The sequence below is a fragment of the Hyaena hyaena genome, unplaced genomic scaffold (genome assembly GCF_003009895.1).
Source record: "Hyaena hyaena isolate Hyena2069 unplaced genomic scaffold, ASM300989v1 scaffold_1619, whole genome shotgun sequence".
In the NCBI taxonomy this organism is placed as follows: Eukaryota; Metazoa; Chordata; class Mammalia; order Carnivora; family Hyaenidae; genus Hyaena; species Hyaena hyaena.
Window position 1 is genome coordinate 219440 of NW_024082259.1, and position 23296 is coordinate 242735.

Genomic DNA, 23296 nt, shown 5'->3' on the forward strand with positions numbered 1-23296 from the left:
GGAGTTTCCATTACATCAACTTTTTTCGATGCTGCTTAATAATGCTAAATTCAATTAACATTTTAGTTTATTAGTTTAATATGCTATACAGTAAGGTTTTTTATATACCATGATCTGTGTATGTTTCCCAGGGAAACAAACTAAATGATTGACTATGAATAGTCTTCTCCTCATCACCCACAGAGACGTGCATAACTAACTATAGGAGAGATAGAAAAATAACCATAAAGCCAAATTCAATATTATAAATACTGTACTAGACACAAGAAAACAGGTGTCTTTGACAGTTAATATATTTATAGAGTTAGGAAAATCAAAATGATGAGAAGACTAGGCACTGAAAACTATTGAGTGTTCTGTAAAAAATTAGTTTCTAGAAAACAGAAAAGTCTATAAATAGCTTGAAAGTCATTTAGCTGAGGAGGAATTTAACTTATTTTGCCCATGTTTAGAGGATGGAAATAGAGAAATAATAAGTGGAAGTCATGAAGAGGTGAATTTTGGATCATGGTAAAGATCTTTCTAGAAGTGAAAATACTGAATGATAAAATTGGTTCTCAGGAGGTAAAGATTTCCCCATTGGTGGAGTGAATCAAGTAGATGTGAAATGGCCAGTATCCCTTGTTGACTCTGTCAAGTAGAATGAAGTGAGAATATTTATGGGGGATGAATTGGTGCAGCAGATCATTGTACAAAATATCAGAAAATCAGAACTTTAGTCCTGGTACTTCATTTTCCTGATCACATGACATAAGTGCTGATCTCTGTGATTTCATTTTCTCATCTGGAAAATGGGTACAATAGAATGTACTTCAGATAGTTGCTATGAAAACTGAATGGCATCAAGTACTTGAAGGCACTTTTAAAGTGTTATGAAATAGGAAATAGTACTATTTATGTTGATAATAAAAAACAGTAAGAGTCATATACATTACTTCAGTCTCTGGGGTCCTAGACGATAGACAAAATAATTATCTTCTTACACATAAGAAAAGTATCAGATGACAAGTGACCATCCCATAGAGACATAGCTGGTCAGCGAGTGGCAGAACGGGGAGTCGAGACTTCTCCCGTACAGCTAGGAATTACTTCCCCTGTAACACACTGCCTCTATGATGGAGTCTGTGACATTTTATAGGTCCCAAAGTACTTAGAACTAAAGTCACTCAGTAATAATAGACTCTGTTTAGATATCATTCTTTAAGTAGTATGCTTATGTGACTTTTCTCTCAGGAAACAACACATGTTAGCTAGATCTCCCCATTCTTTAGTAAACAACATCTTTCTTTAATAAGCGTTGACAGGACTTTTGTCAAATCGGAGCTTTAAAAAGACACACCAAGTATTACTCAAGACGAAGTGAATACCCACCATGGTATACAACAGATATGTATAAAATTATAAATTATATGCCAAACAACTACTATTACTTTTAATGTTAATTACCATCCTTCATTATTTCAGTGACTGACTGGATTACATTTCTGTTCTTGTCCTTTTAATTGACACTATCATTACTCTGCATGTCCTCTTATTTAAATGTTCTAGTTCTTGATCTCAAGGTGGCACATGATGAACATCATTTCTTTGTGACAAGGGAGATATATACTCTCTACAGGATGCTCTCAGTAATGATTCAGTGTTCAGTCATATAAATGCAGATGGTTTCTGCCAAAACTATTCACAATTTAGAAACTATTTTGATGTCTATTCCTAATTGCTATTACATAAATGTTTCAGGAAAGGAAATTTAGGAGATGTGACTATCTTTGTTCTCTATAAAAACCCAATACTCTTTGTGAAAATTTTCTGGGGCTTCAATGGCAAGAATTTTTATAATTTTTCCTTGCATTTATGGGTGGAAAATGAATACTTTCTAGTTTGAGTACTGCTTTGTATCCCCTCTTCTATTACTTAAATTTTCTTTCTTCTGTCTTTCCCCATTTTTTGCCATCAAAAGTCCTCTGACATCCCCACCCATTTATAGAGTTTAGGACTAAAAGCCATTTTGCTACAACAAAATGTTTTCTCAACAGGAGCCTGTTGTTTAACTGTTTGAAGACCACCACACTTCAGTTGCTCTTGTAGATATTTACTCTCATACATAGACATCAGAAAAATTGAAAAAGTGGTTAGATGCAACCAATCCTTTGAAAAAATGCAGCCTTTGATTTTCTTTCTATGTTAAAAGCTAACAATTCACTAGCTAAGTAGTTTGTGAATATTTTTATATTCTTTTTATCTGTACAATTTTAAAGGACTTATGAATTTTTTAATCACATGGAGTTTTAATGCCAACTTTCTGCACTGATGTGTAATAGCCTAAGAAGGTCAGTAATGAAGCTTTAACCTTACCAATAATTCAAAATCTCAATAAACTGGAAAAATCCCCTCCTTAGGAAGTCACAACAGGGTCCTTCATCCCTTTTATATCTGTTTTATATGTATATATATTTTTTAATTTTTTAATGTTTATTTATTTTTGAGAGGGAGCAGGGCAGTCAGGGAGAGAGGGAGACACAGAATCCAAAGCAGGATCCAGGCCATGAGCTGTCAGCACAGAGCCCAACGCAGGGCTTAAACTCACAAACCCAATCATCAGATCTTGACCTGAGCTGAGGTGGGATGCTCAACTGACTGAGCCACCCAGGCGCCCCTATATCTGATATACATTTTTAATATTAGCATATATTTCTAATGGATTTTATAAATCCATTGAAAAGGAAGCATACATAAACTTTCTAGCAGTAAATCTAGTCATTGCCTTTGACTTTAGAATGGAAAAGGGAAAAAATCCAAAATTCTTCTATTTTAAATAACCTAGAAGGAGAAGAATAGCAATGGCACCGATCACAGGGCGTTTTCTCTTTTCTTCTCTAAAGTATCTGGACACACAGGAAGAGACCACTTTCCTCCAGGTGGCAGCGTTGTGCATGTGCCATGGGTTTTCACTGTCTTGCTCAGGGGCCATTACAAGTACTATCCACTTATATTCCATTACAATCGATTGAATATTATACATCAAAAAGTAGAGAGAAAATGTTTAAGATTTTATGAATGCAAGTGAAATGATTAGAGCTCACAAAAGCTTTGAATTTTGAAGCTTGGCTTCTCTCTTGTCCTTACATAAGCATCTTTGATCTTCTCTTCACCCAGCTTTTTAGATGACTTTTATGTGGTCTTATAATTGTTTTATTATTTTAGGAGAATTAGTCATGAAGACTTCTTTTTCAAATTTTTTCTGTAGAGGTTATGTTTAAAAGAAAGTTTCCATTCCATTACAAGTCAGGGGATTTCTCAAAGCAGATAGAATTAGTGTTTACTCTTCTGTGCGTTGTAAGGAATAAAAAATGGGAGAGTTAGGTTCTAATCTTAGATCTTCCATAAAATAATGTTGTGACCTTGGGAAAATCATTCATCTGTTCTGCTTTAATTTTTCTCTTACTGTAATGGAGTACTTGTCACTTTTTTCAGGATTAATAGACTTAGTCAATTTTGAAGAGACTTGAAAACTACTTTATAAATGTGAGGCATTATTATTGTAAAAATCCAAATTTTAAGGTTAGGTTTATAATAAGCATCCTTTAATAAATAAGAAGAAGCTATGCAAAGGACAGTTAGCCTCCCTTCAATTTGTATTGTGTTCCTATTAATAACCACCTTCAATTGTGCCTTCATGTACACTGGCAAGTTGCCAAGGCTTTGTAAACTTTTCCTGTGGGGAACCCCTTAAGTGTAATCTCTCAGAATAGAGACAGGATTAGGAAACACCTGGAACTCTTGAGTTCTGTAGGACAACCTTTGGAAAGTCTCCAAATAACAGAATTTTCTTTATTCTTATGGTTCTATCACCATTGATTTACTATTTGCTCTATTGGACAAATGATTTTTGAGTACTTTCTCGTGATAAGGCACTGTTCTACACACTGGAGATATCATGGTAAATGAGACACCATGTCCTTCTACTTTAAAAAGGAAGCAGGGTCCAAGAGAAATTTTGGGCAAGCAAGTAGCAATTTTCCAGAAAGTCAGAGGTAGGCTCTATTTGAAATGCAGAAAAAATTGACCTTTGCCTCCATTTTTCTGGCCTAGGTGCATACCTGAGCAAGAGTTTTCATTCTATTTCTGCTTTTCATTTTTCCTGACTTGAGTAATGCAGTCATTTCCCAACCATGGAACTCCTTGTCACATCCATGTTGATCTCTGCCATGTTTCGTCACTAGTCTTTCGATCAGTGTGTGTAAGGCAATTTTTTCCTAAAGTATTTGCCATGAAAACAAACCTTGTTTGAAGACTCTGAGAAGTCCTACAGGACATAACTTTCTTTAACATAATTTAACAAAGAATTTTCCAAACTTATTTTGACCACAAATTGTGTTTCACCCCAACTCCCCCCTAATACTATCCCTTGGTGCTTATTATCTGAGTATCACATTCTAGGAACTGCTGCATTAAGCAAGTTTCAAAACCCTTTCTAACCTCTTTCCCATAATTCTCTCTCAAAGGCAAGGTCTTGATAAAAAGGTTGAAACAAGAACATGTTTTCCCTTAGCAATATGTTTCCAAATTAAAAAAAAAAGAACATATGGCAAATATATAACTATTAGATTATTTGTTTTAATTACTGAAAGATAAGAAATACAATGCCTCTGTTTTAAAGATTAGCACATTTATTCAAAATAAATTGAGAATAGAATTTAACAGATCAACAATCACTCCAGTATTAGAAAATTGTTGATGGTTTAAAAGAAAAAGAGGTTAATTGAATGAGTAAGGTGCTAAAATGATAACAGCTATTGAATTATATAGCTAGGTGAATCTAGTGATATTCTAAAACTCTTGAAGATACCACCTTGAGATAAAACACCACTATTTAACGTATAGACTAAAGCTCTTGTGGAACATGAACACATGAGTTGAGGTCTGGAGTTCATGGGTTTATTCCATTCTTACCCTTTTTTAAAAAAATTGTTGAGAAATATTTGAAAAATATAACTGTATGTACAATGGGATGATTTGATATACATATACACTGTGGAACTATTACCAAGGCCAAGATAATTAGCATGATCATCTCTTCCCTCAGTTCTCTCTCTCTCTCTCTCTCTCTCTCTCTCTCGTGGTGAGAGTGTTTAAGATCTATTCTCAGCCACTTTCAAGTGCAGGATACCATATTATTAACTATAATCACCATGCTGTACATTGGATCCTTAGAATTTATTCTTATAACTGAAAATTTGTACCCTTTGACCTACATCTCCCAATTTGCCCCCTCTCTCCAGACCCCAGCAACCATCACTGTATCTTTATTTCTGTGAAATCAGCTTTTTGTTTGTTTGTTTTTATTTGGTTTTTTGGTTTTACTTTTAGATTCCAAAGAGCAGAGATACCATACAGTACTTGTCTTTCTCTGGCTTATTTCACTTAACACAATGCCCTCAGCATCCATCCATGCTGTTGCAAATGGCTGGATTTCTTTCTTTCTCATGGATAAATAATACTCCACTGTATATACACCACATTTCCTTTATCTATTCATTCCTTGAAGACATGTCTTTTTCATTCATCTGTTTTTTATTCTTATTTGTTTAGTTAAAATTCTCATAAAAATTTCCTGATTGGAATGCTAATTCAGTAAGCTTCCTTAACAGTATCGTGAGTAGATTTTATTCAAGTCTTTTCTGGCATGCAGTTGTGTTATATATAGATGCCTACAAGGATAGAATAATGAAGTCTGATCTCTCAGTCACAGATGAGAAGATCTTTTGGAAGGACTGGCATCTATGTCCTTGCTTATCCCTTCCTGTTCTTTGACTCTGCTGTTCCTCAAGTTTCTGCCATTTTGGGGGTCTTCTCTCTTTTCATTCTAGACATTTTCTTTGGGTAATCCAGCTATCATAGCTTCCTATGATATTTGCATATATTTGACTCTGAAGAGATATATCTTTAACCAAGATATTTCCTTTAAGCTCAAAGTCTAAATATCCATCCAGGGGTAACCCTTCTCTCTGCCACAATCCACTCATTTACAACATATTAAAATGAACCCTTCATCTTTTATTTTAACCCACACTGGTAGCAAGCAGATACTATAGACCAGGCTTTATTTGCACTTCACCTCTGTCCTTGGGAGACCTCTATTCCAGCATCTATAGTATTTTACTCTTCTCATCTATTCAATGACAATCTCCTCTTATTACATACATTCTAATGTTCTAAAGAACAGCAATTTAAAAACATACTTTTATTCTCTTTTATCCTTTTGCAAATATTTTATCCTTAGTATATAACATAAAGCATGGTACATAGAAAGTTCTTGATGCCTACTTGCATTGAGCGGATAAATCCAAGGAAAGAGACAAATCCAGGAGATGGGCTATAGGGAAAGTGTGGCACTGTGGTCTGGGAAGACATATTATCCCGAGAAGATAAATCTCTAACTAGGCGGTGAGTCCCAGGGGGTGGAGGTGGGGACATAGGATCTCAGTTACACTATAAAAATGGGTGAAAGTGAGACTGATGGCCTATTACTGAACACGAGTCAGGCTGCTGTTGTCAAAGAGCCAGAGGGCTTTGCCTCTACTGCCTTAGCAACTATTGCAGTATGTCTGTGTTGCCTTTTTCTCTTACCAAACTAGGACTCCATGGAGGGCAGAAACCTACCACAATAACTTTTGTGTCCGTGATCATCAGCTTAATGCCTAGAACATAGTAAACACTCAGGAAATACTGTTAGATAAATAAATGGCCTGGTTAGTAAAACTGCTTGAGTCTCACTCTTCTGATATATCACATAGAAGAAGTAATAACTATTTTAGTAGTTGTTTTCATAATTAAATGGGAAGGTATAACTAAAACAAAACTCACAAAGACAGAATGGAAAATAATTAAATATGTCATGATCCTTAATGTTTGCTACTCTAAGACCAAAATGTTTCCAAGGTTTGAAAGAAAAAAAGGAAGAAAGAAAAGATAACATGATTTGAGGGTCTACTAAATGTCTGTGCTTTCACATATTCCAAAGACTCTTCTGTGAAGGAAATATGCCATTTTCCAAGTAAGAAAACGGATGCTTCAGGCAATTAAGTGCCCAGCCCAAATCCAACAGTTAAAATGAAAAGCCTTGGAACTGAGAACTGTGGCTTCTGGGTCTGACTCATGAGGCTCTTTTGACTGTAAGGAACAGAAACTAAACTTCCTAGGTAGCAGTGGGGAGGTGGGTCAGACACAGAAAATCATATAGAAAGCTCATGCTTGGCCTCATAGAATATAAACTGATTATGTTAACTGTGCAGGGAGACTGGGATAGCCAAAATAAAACTTTTCAAAGAAACCAATATTAATTACTGCTTAACCAATGTTCTCTTCAAGAATCACAACTCTAAATATCTCTGTATTCCCAAGAGTTTCTCTGAGCTTTAACAATACACCTATCTAATAATCACTGGAAGAAAGAGGTGGTATTGTGAAGAAGCAGTGTCAATATATATAATCTCTTTTCTTGGGATCTATGCATAATGACTAGCATATTTTTTCCCAGTTTAAGGAGCATTTCCATTCTTTTTCCTTGTATGGGAAGACTCCAGTTTTGTGGATGCGATAAATCGATCTTTAATCACTCCCATTCCTACTCCTGTCTTCTCTTCTCCATCTCAGACTTGCTTTCTGATCTTTTAAGTTCTTCTTGACTTCATTTTTCTACATTAATAGATTTGGCAGAGCAGCTTGGAACCCTCTGGGAGAAGAAAACCAACATATTTAGATGTTTACTGCAGCTGGGGAATTAGTTATATCCACTCTCACAGACAGCATGGTTGCCATATTCAAATGTCTGAAGGGTAGCTAACAGGGCTTTCATGCATTGTCTTTCTTCACTTAGATCCAAAAGACTCAAACCTATCTAATGTCCTATGTTCAACTGCATGATGGACCAGTCCCATTAGCCTATTTGAAATAGAGTCATATTTGTTATTTTACAGTCTACATGATCAAACTATAACACATGAAGTTTTCCTGAATGATTTTATGAATAATAATTTAGTCATGCATTATGTAGACTCAGGAAATAATCACTTCCTTACTGATTCTTAGGAGAGATTCAGTTCTCATGTGGTAAAAACTGCTTCATATGTCTTTGGAATAATGAAATATACAGATTTTTTCCCTGCTAATTAAAACCTTAAATGAAACATGTATCATCCTCTTATAGGATAAAATTAAAAATGAAAGCATTAAATTCTCTAGAAATGCTTATTGTGGTATTTGTCCTTCATTATTTTAGTGTAGTTTGAAAATAAGAAGTGGTCCTGGGTACCATAAAAGTAAAACTATATTAACTATGCAATCAATAAGAAATTAGCAACAGACACAAAAGTAGTATTGAATGCATGACATAATATAGATATAGTATCTACTGTGTCTAAAAATGGAAGCAAGTATTCTTATTGCTGGGCTTCAAGAGAACACAACAAACTATAAGCTCCATGCAAGCAAAATCAATTTTTCATTATCTCCTTCAGTTTATATTCCCACAATAACTTGCATTTTAGGTTAGTACTTAAAAGCCCCCGGTTCTAGAACCCAGCTGTCAGATTAAAAGCAGACTCTTCCACTTAAGGGCATGATGCCCTTCAGCAAGTCACTTAACCTTCTTGTGCCTTGGTTTCCTTGTCAGCAGTATTGAGAGATGAATAATACCTACTTCATATGCATATTGAAGGAGGTAATACATTATAAGTACTTACAGGGGCGCTCAGCACATATAAGACCTACATAAACACTTGCTATTATTGTTGGTGTTTCCATTGTTGTTAGTATCACTATCAGTGGTATTATTGACATAATGTCTTAAAATTACCTGGTGGCAAATGATGAGGGGGAATAAATTAATGAATGTAACACGTATTTTTTTTTCTGTTCTTCACAGAACAAACAAACAAAAATTTCCACTGCAAAAACAGACAAAAAATGGGTACATTTTAGCAGCATGTCAGGCCTTAAATAAGAGAGCAAACACACACTGTACTGAGTTCTATGAAGGAAAAGAATAGGAAAAAATGATGAAGACTAGAAGGAGGTGGATGAGAAACTAACTTAGTCTGAACTGTCAAGAGCAATCACTCTGGGAAATTGACATTTAAAATGGCACATGGAGGATGAAAAGAAGCCTGTGTGTGAGGAGCTGAGGGAGGAACTGTTCAGGTGGAGGAAACAGCATGTATGAAAAACAGCAAGGGAGTCAGCTGGGGCAGGCCACAGAGAAGAATGAAGGGGTCAGGAGGGCTGGATCCCTCAGGAACTTGGAGGTGAGTGGGCTTTATTACAAGTGCAACAGGAAACCTCTGAAGGATTATAAGCCAGATAGTGACATCCTCAAGGTTTAAAATGTAAAAGCTCATTATAGATGCTTCCTAGATAACAAAACGGAGTGGGCATAAATGGCAGAGACAATTTAGGAAAGTATTGCCATATTCTAGTCCAGAGCAAAGTATATACACTGGAATGGTAACAGCAAACAATGGGGAGCAAAAGTGATTAAGTGATGCATGTGGGAGGCAATAATGACTTACTACTGAAGCATTTCATATAGGGATTGAAGGAAAATAAATCAAGAGGGACTCATATGTTTCTGATATGAACTGTGGGGAGACAGTTCACCCCAAAAGGAGAAAACTGAGTGAGTAAAACGTGTTGGGGTTGTTTTAGTTTGGTTTTATTCGCGTTTTAAGCATGTGGAGCTGTCAAGAATGCAATCTGATAGAACAGTCTGATGCTCAGCAATAGAAATTTTAGCTGCAGGTGGAATTTGAGGACTCATAAGCAAATAGACGGCATTTAAAGCCGTGATGCTGGATGAGCTCAGTTAGAGACAGGTGTAACTCAAGAAGAGTTTAATAAGGCGGACACACGGACAGGGAGATGGAGGCAATGATGCTATGGGACGAGAATGAGAAGGGCTGGTTACACAGTGGGCAGGGGGTGGAATCTAGGAGGGTGAAGTCATGGGAGCCATATGATATTTCATGAAAGACTGATGCTCTTGGCTGACTTGAATGCTACTGGGAAATCTATTAAGATGAGAATTGAAAAATACTCCAGATTTGTGATGTGGAGGTCATTTGTGGTTTAGGCAAAAACAGTTTTACTAGAGTAGTAAAGCTTAGATGCCTTACTGAACCGCTTCACATTGACAGATAAGAGAGGGTTGGAGACACTGGTTGTAGCCCACATCTGTATTTATGAAAACTGGTCTTCCTTGTTTTCAGGGGGGGAAATGTTTAATCGTAATGTAATTAAAATCATGCTGAAGAAAGCAGCAATTATTAAACTATACATTCCTCTGATAAGTGTTCTAAATCTTTTTTTTTCCATTAGAGACCTCTTCTCTCCTGTTGTCTCACATTCCTCCTCCAACAAAAAAGATATATATCAGAATTGCCATATGGTGGGAAGGAGCAGGCAGATAGAAAGATGTTTATAAAAACAAAATAAAACCCTGGAGAGACAATGTAAGCCAAAAGAAAAGGGGCAGATGGATAAGCTTACACAGAAGAATTAGCCCTTAGCCTCTGCACAATCAATAAATGTTGACTGGCTATTGACAAGAAAGGGGACAGGAGAGCAAGGGAAGCACATTGGGGGGAAAGGCATTTCTTCCTAACAGCTGCCGTTGCCACCACCAAGCAGCTGTTCAGGTCCACAGCTCACAACTTTTTGCTCCCCTTACAAGTCTCCTTGGAGGCCCAAACTCACACCCTGATACTGCAGTCTTAGAAGAGATGTCATGTGTGATTTATAATGTATTGAGCCAGAAACTGTTAAATCACTGTGTAGGCCAGGAGAAAACTGTGTCTCTGCAATGAGTGAATGGAGTTTAGGCTCCTCTTTCTCCACACCCTGAGCTTTGGAGATCCTCAAAGCCAAGTGGTGATATGCAGTCAAATAGTTACAGCCTTTGCAGCCATAAAGAGGAAACCATATTTTAGACACTTAGAAAGAGAAAAAGTCTCTTGTTTCCTCAGTAGGACTACATTTAGAATGGTTAACACAAGGTTAGGTTTAGATTATTGTACCCTAAATTCACCCATCCCTGTCTATTGGGAATAGTGTTCTGGTTTATGCACATTATCTTCCTTGGGCTTTTCTGTGCCCCAGATGAAAAGCTCTTTTACTGCCTATTACATAGTTCATACATATGATAATTTTTTAACTCACCCACAAGGAGCAGAAATACCAAACACATTTCTTTTATTTTAAAAATAAAAATACTAATTTATTAATAATTAAGGGGTGCCCTAAACAGGGGCAAGAATATTTCAATCACTATAAAAGCAGGTATCTCAAAACCGAATGTACAATCAACTGTCTTACTAACCGGGTATCTGCTTGGTAAATGTGGATGTGGTGGGATGCTCCTCTCTGGCTGTAAGAATGAGTAGCTGCGCAATTCCACAATAGTGTGTACCTCTATAGACATAACAATGCCTGTCCTTTGGATAGAGTTGTTCATTTTAATACCAGACCAAAAAAATGACACTCCTAAATATTTTGTTATTTTTTTTCATGTAACACTAAAATGTCACTACCAATATTGGTATTTTTGTAACAAACAGGCTCATAATTCACACATTTTTTTAAAAGTGAAAATCAGTATTATTGCATTTCCACACAAACATCTCACCATATGTATCTAGCATTATTTGGTGGCGGAGGGGCAGGGGGAATGACAGGATGTCAATGACTTGTAGGAGGTCAATGGCTTGTGAGTGGAAAAGGAGGCTGAGAGAGGACCCTGAGGATATGAGAGTGGGGGAGGGGTGACAGGAAAGCAGAGAAGGATAAGAAGGAGAGCACAGGAAAGAGTCAACACGACTGAACAAAACTACTGACATATACCTGAAACAATCGTAGTGCACATATAAAAACATTACCAGTTCGATAAGTAGTCGATTTTTAAAAGCACAGAATATCTGAGGGTCACTATTACCTTTAATAAAGAAGTCAAGAGAAATACTGGTGAACATTTGCCTTTTGCTCTCTTTTCTTCAAGATTTATATAAGACCACCCGGAAAACTCCTTTATATTCACAGTCTATAATTACTAGGTTTCATCTTTACTTATTGCTTCTGACAAATAAAAACATATGTTAACGTGCTCTAGTCTAAATACTAGTGTTCGGCACTAATGATTTAATTACCATGGCATGCAATCTATATACACATTTATTCTATTCATTTCCTGCATTAAGTAAATCTTCCATGACCCAGACTTATTTGGAAAGTGACAGTAAAATAAAAGAAACTAATCCAAAACATTGTTTCATCTGGGGGAATTGGACCATGTAGAGAACAAAAGCAGAGGGAGATGAGATTAATTCACTCCTTGTATACTTACTGCGCTCTATACTAAACATGAGGAAAATGCACATGAATAAGTGTAATTTTTGCCATCAAGAAACTTACATTTTAAGTAGGGGGTGGGGAAGAGTGACTATAACAAACAATTAAATCAGAAGTGACCCATGTTAAGAAAAGGGTGAGACAAAGTGCTATGGGAAGGATTTTATCCCAAACTAGAGTGTGAAAAGAAGGGAGAAGTGACAGAATTGCAGAATAAATGAGTCCTAAGCTGAAGTTTGGACAGGGTGGAGGTGTATTAACATTACAGCAGAGATCCATGAACAATGGAAGTTGAAGAGAACAACACAGGTTCAAGGAGGGGAGATTAAGTTGTTTGTGGAGCAAGGCTGGAAATGAAACGTATATCAGGGGAAACAGTGAGGGGTGTGTAGAAAGAAAAGCAGGAATAAGACCATTATAGGTCTGCTTTTGCTATTTGGATTTCAACTGAAAAACAATGCAGAAAACTGGGAAAAGATGAAGAAAGGAAGGGCAGACACATAATTGCACTCTAGAAATAGGTCTCGGACAGCATTAAGGAGGATGGATCAGAGAAAGTGATGTGCTGAGAGATGATGTGTTCCAGGGAAGTTCAGTGACAAATTGGAGAATATCTGAATAATGATTATATATATATATATATATATATATATATACTTAGTAAATTTAGTAAGTATATATATACTTAGATAGCAAGTGGGGTAATGGGCCATGAGTATTAAGCTAAAAGGATAAAGAAGAGAAGAGAGTGACTGAATAATGAGAAGAGAATCAAGGATCTAATCATGTATCCATGAGCTCAAAGAACAAATGTAGAATAAGGGAGGACATGTGTGTATCATGGGGAAAGATGGCCTAGTTATGGGAGCAGTAAACCAGGATTGAGGTGAGATGAAGAGGAAAGCCTATGAAAATTGAGAATATGAGAGAATTTCTGCTTTAGAATAGAAATCTCGAAAGAACAGTGTACCGAGAGAGAAAAGAGCTAGGATTAAAAGTGTAAAGAACAGAAGCTGAGAGTAGTATGGGGGTTATGCTCATGGATGAGGACAGATGGCCCGAGAAGTTTGATTCTGGTTATGACAAAAGATGACAGGGGCATGAAACATCTTGGGTTCTCTAATAATTCTTACATGGTTACACAGATGGTGAACAAGAAAGTTGGTCATAAATCCCTGCGTTCTTAACTGTCAGTCTTCATCTATTTACAGGTTGTCTACATACATACATACACACACACACACACACACGCACATATATATACACATGCACACATGCACATATATATGTGCATGTGTGTGTATACACATTTAGTTTCAGTATTTATCATAATAAGGCAAACACTTATCTTTTGAAAAGGATAGATGTGAAACTAGTGACAAAAATTTACCCTAATTTTCTAGACATACTGATTTAAAAAAATGTAGCTTTTCCCCCAAATTTGAACACTTTTAAGAGAACTAATTATACATTAAAGAAACTAAAATGGAAAGAATTTCCTTCAAACATTATATATATCAAAATAGCTGACAGCCTCCTAAAGGGTTTTATTTTAAACAGTACAATTGGTTTTATTAGTTGAATTGCTTTATGAAAGTTTATAGGAAAACGTTTTGTAGACTTCCAGGTAAGGGTGAGAGTATGGGATGAAATTCAATTTATAATGGTAGATAGTATTGAAATAGAGAAAAGCTATCATCTGTATTAGAAACTAGAGAAGACTGCCTTCCTCATAGCAGACATTTGAAAAAACTTCTAAGTATATGCAGGTGGTGACAACTGAATGCTGGAGCATCCTACTAGAAAGTAATTGCTTCTCCACCAGTTAAATGAGGAATCTCTCGTTCCCAATCTTGTGTGTATGCTCTGCATACTCATCTTTTGTATTTACTTGACCAGAGACCATTTCCTATACTTTTAGAATGATTTTAGCAGTTCTAATTTTTTTTTTCAGCAAACAACCACTTATATCCATTCTTAGTTCATGTGGTTGGGATGGTGCTGACAGTAGCTGTATTAAAGAGAATTGGATTTAGCCATAAATGAAGGAAAAATCCAAGATAACAGTTAAAGCAAAGTTAAAATGTATTTTTTTTTCATGAAAATTAAGACTGAAGAAAGACCAGGACTGGCATGGTGCCCTTTGATGTTACAGATCTAAGCTCCATCATTTCTGTTGATGTAACATCCTGTCCCTTTAAGTTCACTTTTCTGAAGTAGTATATACCGCTTCTACTTTCAATTGATCAGAACACTGCCACAAGCACATATCTAGCTGAAACAGAGGCTGGAGAATTAGGCCATGAGGGCATCTCAAACCCAAGGGTCGTCTTTGTAAAGTAAGAAAGGGAGAATGGATTTTCAGTGAAACTAGCAATCTCTGCCACACCGTTGTTTGTTCTAGAGCACTGTATGTCCTTGGCTGCCATGACTGATTCGGAGACAGGTTCCTGTCCAAAGCCTGTGTATTACAAAGTGTACCAGAGATTTTAAGAGAAACAACAAATAGAGTAAGCCAAGCAGATATAACTAAATTCCAGGAAACTCTTCTTCTAGACTTAGTGGATCAACATAAGCCTGGAGCTGCTGGAGGCCACCATAAGAGTAAAGCCAGAAAAGAAAACTGATTCAAGAGATGGAGAGATGAGAACTGACAACATCTGAGTCTGGAATTGAGCCTAAATTTTCACTGACTTAGATATTTTGATTAAGTAAGTCAATAACTTTTTGTTGGGTTTTTAATACATAGGATGAACAGCTTATTGATGAAAAGAGAGGCCTGGAGATATGGGAAATACAAAGGGAATAGACTACTTGTATTCTATTTTACCACCATGAATCATTTCTGTTTAAAAACTGAATCTAGGGGCACCTGGGTGACCCAGGTGGTTAAATGTCCAACTCTTGGTTTCAACTCAGGTCATGATCTCACAGTTGTGAGATCAAGCCTTGCATTGGGCTCCATGCTTAGTGTGGAGCCTGCTTGGGATTCTCTCTCTGCCTCTCTTTCTCCCTCCCCCCTCCTCTGCCCCTAACTCACTCATGCTGTCTCTCAAAATAAATAGATAAACATTAAAAAAAAAACCCCTAAATCTGATTCAGGGTGGTGAACCATTCAGAAAAATAAAAGAATTAAAGAACAGATAAGCCCACATCCAGACACATTCTTGTAAAGTCTTAGAATATTAAAAAACTAAAACATCCTAAAATTTTTCAGAAAGAAAAAGGAATTGTCCACAAAAGAATAAAAAATCAGACTTTCATCAGAATTAACAGCAACACTAAATGCTAGAGAACAGAGACATGCTTATAGCATTGAAGAAAAATAAGTTTCAACCTTGAACTCTAGCATCACAAAAAGTTGTAATCAAGTATGGCAAAATTAAGATATATCTAGATGTTTAAAAGCTTAGAAATCTTACCACTATTTTCTTTATTTATATATATATATAAATAATATATATATATAATTTCTTAAATATTTATTCTTGAGAGAGAGAGAGCAAGAACAGGGGACAGGCAGAGAGAGGGAGACACAGAATCTGAAGCAGGCTCCAGGCTCTGAGCCTTGTGGGGGCCTTGATCTCGTAAACTGTGAGATAATGACCTGAGCCAAAGTCAGATGCTCAACCGAGTCACCCAGGCAGCCCCTACTATTTTCAATATATACGTATATACAGTAGCTAGCAACTGAGATGAGAAATATCAGTTGCTCAAATGGAATGTTTTTCTGTCTTCTTTGTAAAATATATTTGTAGCCAGTATTCATATTTGTAAGTACAATATATGGTAACATAGTTAGTATAGCAGTTCCATGGTGTCAACAGGGACCCAGGCTCCCCTCTTTTTATTGCATTGTTCTTAGTGCATGGCTTCCCTTTTCAAGATTGCCTCATGTTTCAAATGACTACTGGAGTTCCTCCTGACACTTCTGCATTCCAGTTAGAAATATGTACACGTGTGTCTGTGGAAAACTTACCAGCTATTGAAGTTGCGCCCAATGCAACTAATTCTAAATTACTAGAATTGCCTGGATGAAAGGTAGAATATTTTATTTGTGCACTTAGCAGTCTAAAAAAATAAATTGGGACTCTCTTCCTGTGTAAGAAAAGAAGGATGGACATTGAGATCATTAGGTGTCACCTTATCTAAAAAACAGCCAAGCCACACCTCCCAAATCTCATTCTGTAAATTTAGCTGAATTTGTCCTCTGAATAAATGAGCATGTAGATTAAGAAACAAAAAGATGTAAGAACAAGGAAACAAAGAGCAATAAAGAAAAACCTCTATTAAAATAAAAACAAAAACTAAAACTAAAACACTTCAGGGTAACAGTGGTCTATCAGGGCTGAAAGTGGTTGTTTTAGAAAGCAGTAGCAGTAGAAAAATGGTGGGCTCTGTGAGTGTGGTCTCTGAAGGTAAAAGTCTTGAAAGAAATTGTGCAATTAAGGGGATGGAACAAACCTGAGGCAAGATAAAGCATGCTATTCAAAATAAAAGGAAAAACAATACAAAATTCCAGGGAAAAAAAATGTATATAACTGATTGATTTCAAGCAATTGTTGGAATGTAAGACAATTCATCTTTATCTCGATGCTCCTAATATTCTCTTCCAAGTGGCTCAGGAGTTATGGTATTGTTTACATAGGAAAATGAATATAATCCTAGTGCTTATTCATAATAATATAATAATGTCTAAATAGTTTTCAGCTTTAGTCAACCCATGGATAAATTGTGTAAGACTCAGTTGTAAATGCAGAACTTAGAATGTAAATATTAACAAAATTCCAGCGTAAATGTAAAATAATAGCACACAGACCATGGAAAATGGAAGGATAGAGGAATTATGAAAGAGAATAGAGGAGAACTAATATTTAAAACACTAAATAAGATCTAATAGCCAATAGAAGAGACACACACACACACACACACACACACACACACACAAATACTATCAAGCACTGAGAAGGAAAGGGAGGTTAAAAGTTTACTAAGGAAAACTTTTTTATTTATTGTTTTAAGTTTTTTAAAAAATGTTTATTTATTTTTGAGAGACTGAGCTCAAACAAGCAGGGAAGGGGCAGAGAGAGGAGACACAGAATCTGAAGCAGGCTGCAGGCTCTGAGCTGTTAGCTCAGAACTCAACGTGGGGCTCAAACTCGCAAGTTGTAAGATCATGACCTGAGCTGAAGTCAGATGCTTACCTGACTGAGCTACCCAGGAGCCCTGAACTTTTTTATTTTTAATTTTAGGAAATCAATACTTGTTTGGAACGTTAAATTGAAACAGAGAAACTAAGTATATTACTTAGTGTTTTGAAGGTAACAAAAAGTAAAACAGGTTGCTTCTCAGGAGAGGGACTAAGAGTTTGAACAAATATGGGATGGGGAGGTGTAGAAATTATGACAGGCTAATCTTATTATTTGATTTATTCACACATGTCTTTATAAATATGGCAAAAATAAAAACAGCAATACTAGAAGCCTTCAAGTTTTGCCTGGGAGTCTTACAAAGCACAGCTCTCAGCAGAGAAGCAAGGGCTTGTCATTGGGGTAATAAGAGCTTCTTCTCTTTGATGTGGTGGGTGACAGGTAGGAAGCTGGCCACAGACACAGTGTGAACCTAGTCCAGCCAAACGAAACTGGATACCAAACATTGATCACTGGTGAAGTAGCTTTACTAAACACAGAAGGAAACACACATAGAAAATGTTCTTCTGCTGGGACTGTATTCAACTTGGACTCTCTCCTCTCAGATTGTTGCATAACTTAATTATTGATTGAATTTAGATTTACCAGTTTTGTTAGCATGTTTGGAAATTCTAACTATAGTAAGGCATATAGTGAGAGGCACAAGGATATTCTCTGTTTAGAGATATGTACAGCTTAGAAAAACATCGTGTGGAGCCAATGAAAATATTCACAATATAAGAAAATAGATCATACTACTTATAAAGAAATAGACTGCAATTTTAGAATAATGATGATGATCAACAGAATTAAACTGTACAGATTACTGAAATGTTAGGAAAAAATTAGGAATGATTATATGGTATATTAGTCAGGATAGGCAGGGTGTTGCTGCAGTAGCAAACAGTCTAAAATCTCAGTGAATTAAAGCAAGATGATTTTTTTTTATTTCACATATTTATATGGGCTTAAAATGGGGTGTCTTACATTGTTCTCACTTCAGGACCCAGGATAATTAAAGACCCACTACACTATGTGGAGTATTGCTGATCATAGAGGTATACAATTTACCAAGAAGAATATGGCAAATATCACATGGCTATTAAAGTCATGTAAGCAGTAAGATCCATGTTTGCCTTCCAGTCACATTTCATGGGCCAACCAAGTGACCTGTCCATAAATAATTAAAGGAAAAAGTACAGTCCCTGTGACCTGAAGAAAGAAAACTCAACATGTATAAAGAGACTTGATTACTTACTATTATATTAGAAAATGAAAAATCAATTTCAGAATGAAAGTCACCATTAGAAATTCAGAATTGAATTGTAAATTTAGAAAACTAAATGACTAATTTGAAAGACAAATTGATAATTACTCCCAAAGTGTAGTAGAAATATTCAAAACACGTAAAGACAATAAGAATGAATACAGTAGCTATTGAAGACCAGAGACAAGAGACCCAATGACAAATGAAATATTTCTTAATAAAGAAGAAAGGAAAAACACTGAAGAAGCTTTGGTTTGAGAAAGATCTTTGTGTACAGATCAAAATGCTCACTGAGCAGTAGGAAAGGTTAATGGAAGGATTAAAATATTTATATATATCCTGGTTCTGTTTTAAAACCTCATGAAGAAAGAAAGAAACTTGGGTACCCAAAAAGAGAAATTTTTTTTAGTTTTCCTGAAACCGAAATATAACATACAGACATAAAAGTGCATAAATTGTCATTGAACAAGCTCAGTGAATTACCCCCACAAGAATACAGTTGTGTTCACTACTCAGATTAAGAAAGGGAACATTCCCTGTACCCTTAAAGACATTCCCATGCATTTTCTCCCCAAAGGTAACCACTATCCTAGCTTCTAAAACCATTTTAGTTTTGCTTAGTTTCAGACTTGATATAAATGGAACCACCTAATGGAATTTCTCTTATATGACCTTTTTTTTTTTTGGTCTTATCACTATGTTGAGATTCCCACATGTTGCTTTATTATAATTGTGGTAGATTCAGGTTCATTTTTTAATATAATTCCACTGTGTGAATATACTAAAATATTTACTTATTCTAGCATTGATATACTTGTTACAGTTGTTTCAAATTGCTTGCTGTTACAAATAATGATTCTTTAAACATTCTCATACATATATGTTTTTGCCTCAACCTCACACATATTTCTGTTGGATATGAAACTGAAATTTGGTACTACATTGTTATCTTTATTAGGGGCCATCTCTGGCTGCCATGTTTAAAATTACAGTCCTCTTTTCTCTTAGATCTCACATTCTCTTTTCTCTGCTTTATTTTCTCCACAGCACTCAATTCTCATCAAATAAACTATGTACTACTCATTTATTTTGTCTACTCATTTTTATTGTCTATAGACTGCTCATTAAAATATAATCTCCATTAGGGCTGAGGTTTGTGTTTATTTTGTTAATGGCTGTTTTCCCAACATGTAGAAGAGGCATTCAATAACTTTTTCTGAATGAATTATTTCATATCATTATGAGTGAGGCTCAATATTACACCATATATTTATTGCACACTTGTAACTGTTTTCCTGTACACTGCTGGTGTGTAGTTCTTGATTCTTCTTCAAGATGGTATATGTACATTTTGAGAATTGGAAAAATTTACTTTGTGTCTGTTACATGTATTGTAAACGTGTTTTCCAGTCTGCTGTTGGCCTTTAGACTTCATTTATAGTAATTTTTAAAATATATGTTTTATTTTTATGAAGTCCATGTTATTTATCTTTTTTCTTTCTTTAAGTCTTCTAGATTTTATGTTCAATTTAAAAAGGCCTTTCTCATTTCAGTATTATGAATAAATTCACAGTGTTTTCTTTTGAGGACTTTTATGTTTAGTTTAAATCTTTGCTCCATCAAAATTTATTTTGTTTTGAGGAATGAAGTGAGGAGGCAGCTTTACTTTTATCTAACGTAATTTATAGAATTATCCTTGTCTTCCCCACTATTTTGAAATGGCATCTTTACCTTACTGTAAAACAAATCATGTTTGAATCTATTTATTTTTGTTCTACTGTTTCATTGTTTGGTCTAACTTATCTCTAATTTCATTATAAACAGTCATTCATTTCTAGTGCTCACATTTACATTTTTGCTTGTTTATTTGTTTTAGAGAAACAGCACATGAGTGCAGAGAGGCAGAGGGAGAGAGAATCTTAAGCAGGTTCTATGTTCTGTGTGGAGTTCAACACTGGGCTCAATTCCATGACCACAGGGATCATGACCTGAGCTAGCATCGAAAGTCAGATACTCAGCTGACTGAGCCACTCAGGCATCCCTGCAATATATTTTAAAGTTGTATATCTACCCATCTCTATTATTAGAATTTTCTAATTTTCTCCATTGTTAAAAGATGTCCTAAAAGATCATCACATTTTTATTTTACAAAATGAACTTAATATACTTTAATGTCATACAGCATGCAAAATCAAACTCCAGATTAAAACCTACAAAGAAAGAAGCATGCAAACTACAACAAAATCTTCTTGTTTGTTAATTAGGTTTGTACTGAATAGATGAGTTAGTTTAGTGAGAAGTGACATAACCATGGAATTAGATCTTCCTATCCAAAAGCATATATCTTTTCAGTTATTTAAATCCTCTTTAATGAGTCTTCAAAGATTTTTAAAAGGTTTTTAAACTAGGCATAATGCAATAATTATAAAATTTGTATCTAAGTATCTTGCCATATTTCCTTTTTTAGAACAATATACTTTTACTAATATTCTGTTTTCTATTGTTTGAACATAGGCAATCTAGTGCTTTTAATGTATTAACTTTCCATTCCATTACCTTATTATATTCTATTTCTCTAAAAGATTTATATAAATTCTAAAGGCACACAGGCATTATTTTCTATAACTATGATAATTTTACCTAGAAAAATGAGTTGATAAAAGCAGAATTTTATTAACACAAAAGAGAAAAATAAACAGAATTGATTTATAAATCCGAGATTTAAGAATATTAAAAAAATCCAATTAACTTAAAAATATTGATTGGGGGGCCTGAGTGGCTCAGTTGTTTAAGCATCCGACTTTGGCTCAGGTCATGATCCCACGGTTTGTGGGTTCGGGCCCTGCGTCAGGCTCTGAACTGACAGCTAGCTTAGAGCCTGGAGACTGTTTCAGATTCTCTGTCTTCCTCTCTCTCTGACCCTCCGCTGTTCATGCTCTCTTTCTCTCAAAAATAAATAAAACATTTTTTAAAAAGTTAAAAAAATATTGATCAAGTAGGTTCATATTAGGGAGGCTTTCAAAAGAAAAATACAGAGATAGGGAAAATAAGCAAAATACACTAAGCAATTGAAAATCACTAAAATGCTAAGTATAACACTTAAATTGGTATTTTGCCCTAAGTTTTAGATCTATGATCCATTCTGCATTAATTTATGTGTATGGTCTGAGATAAGGGTCAAACACCATTTTTTTTTCTTTTGGGATATTCATTTATTCCAGTATCATTTATTAAAAATACTATATGTCCCCATATTGATATTATGCATCAACAGATTCTCTTCTTTGTGTAAGAACACAAATCCTATTGGATTATGTCCCTATGCTTATGACCTCATTTAACCTTAATTACTTCTTTAAAGTCTCCATTTGTACTGCCACATTGAGAGTTAGGGTTTCAACATATGAATGCAGGAAAGGAATACACTTCTTTACAGACAGTGCCCAATCCAAAGGACTTTTGCTTCCTATGTTTTTCAACAGTTCTACTTTTCTTCCTTCCATCTCCTAAATATAGGACTCAGAGCTATGTATCAAACTCTCTTTGTTTCTCATTCTGACATAGCTCTTCTCTCAGACTCTATTTCACATTCCATCTACAAACCATTTCCAAATACATAAAACTCACCTACTGTATTTCTTTAACCATAGGAGACGTAACAAGTTTTCTAAGTGACAATATCATTTCAGTGGAGGGTCACATCACATTGAGACAAGGGTAGATGTGGGACTATCTTGAAAGTGACCTTTAAGTCCAATCTTTAATAACCAAAAATGCTCATCTGGACTTGAGTGTGTAAGTGTTTCATTTGCTATCCCATTACACAACAATGAAAACCGACCGTTATTGGATGTTTATTATATACAAGTCACTCTTCTATGAGATTTACATACATGAATTCATTTTTGTAATCCTTATGACAATTTTATTGTAACATTATCTTAATTTCAGGTTAGGAACTTAATCATTGGAAGGTTACATAAATTATATAAGGTCACAAAATTTGTAAGGGACTTCAATTACCTTGTAGTCTGAGTACTGGGTTCATACTACCAACCCCAGTGCTAGAACTATGATTATGTACAATACATCTAATGACAAAAGTGGCATTTTAAAACATGATAAGGAAGTTTTAGTAAAAAAATTGGCATAATTAGAATATTACTTGAGAAAAGTACTATTAATTTTTGTTCATAGTATATGTCAAATGAATTAATGACTTGTAAGTAAAATGTTAATTCTTTTATTAGTGTTTATTTGTTTATTTTTAAGAGAGGGAGAGAGGCAGACAGACAGGGAGACAGAGAATCCCAATGTGGGACTTGAACTCATGGACAGTGAGATCATGACCTGAGCTGAAATCAAGAGTCATGATGCTTAACCAACTGAGCAATCAGGTGCCCAGAAAATGCAAATTCTTAAAAAGCAGAAAATGTACAAA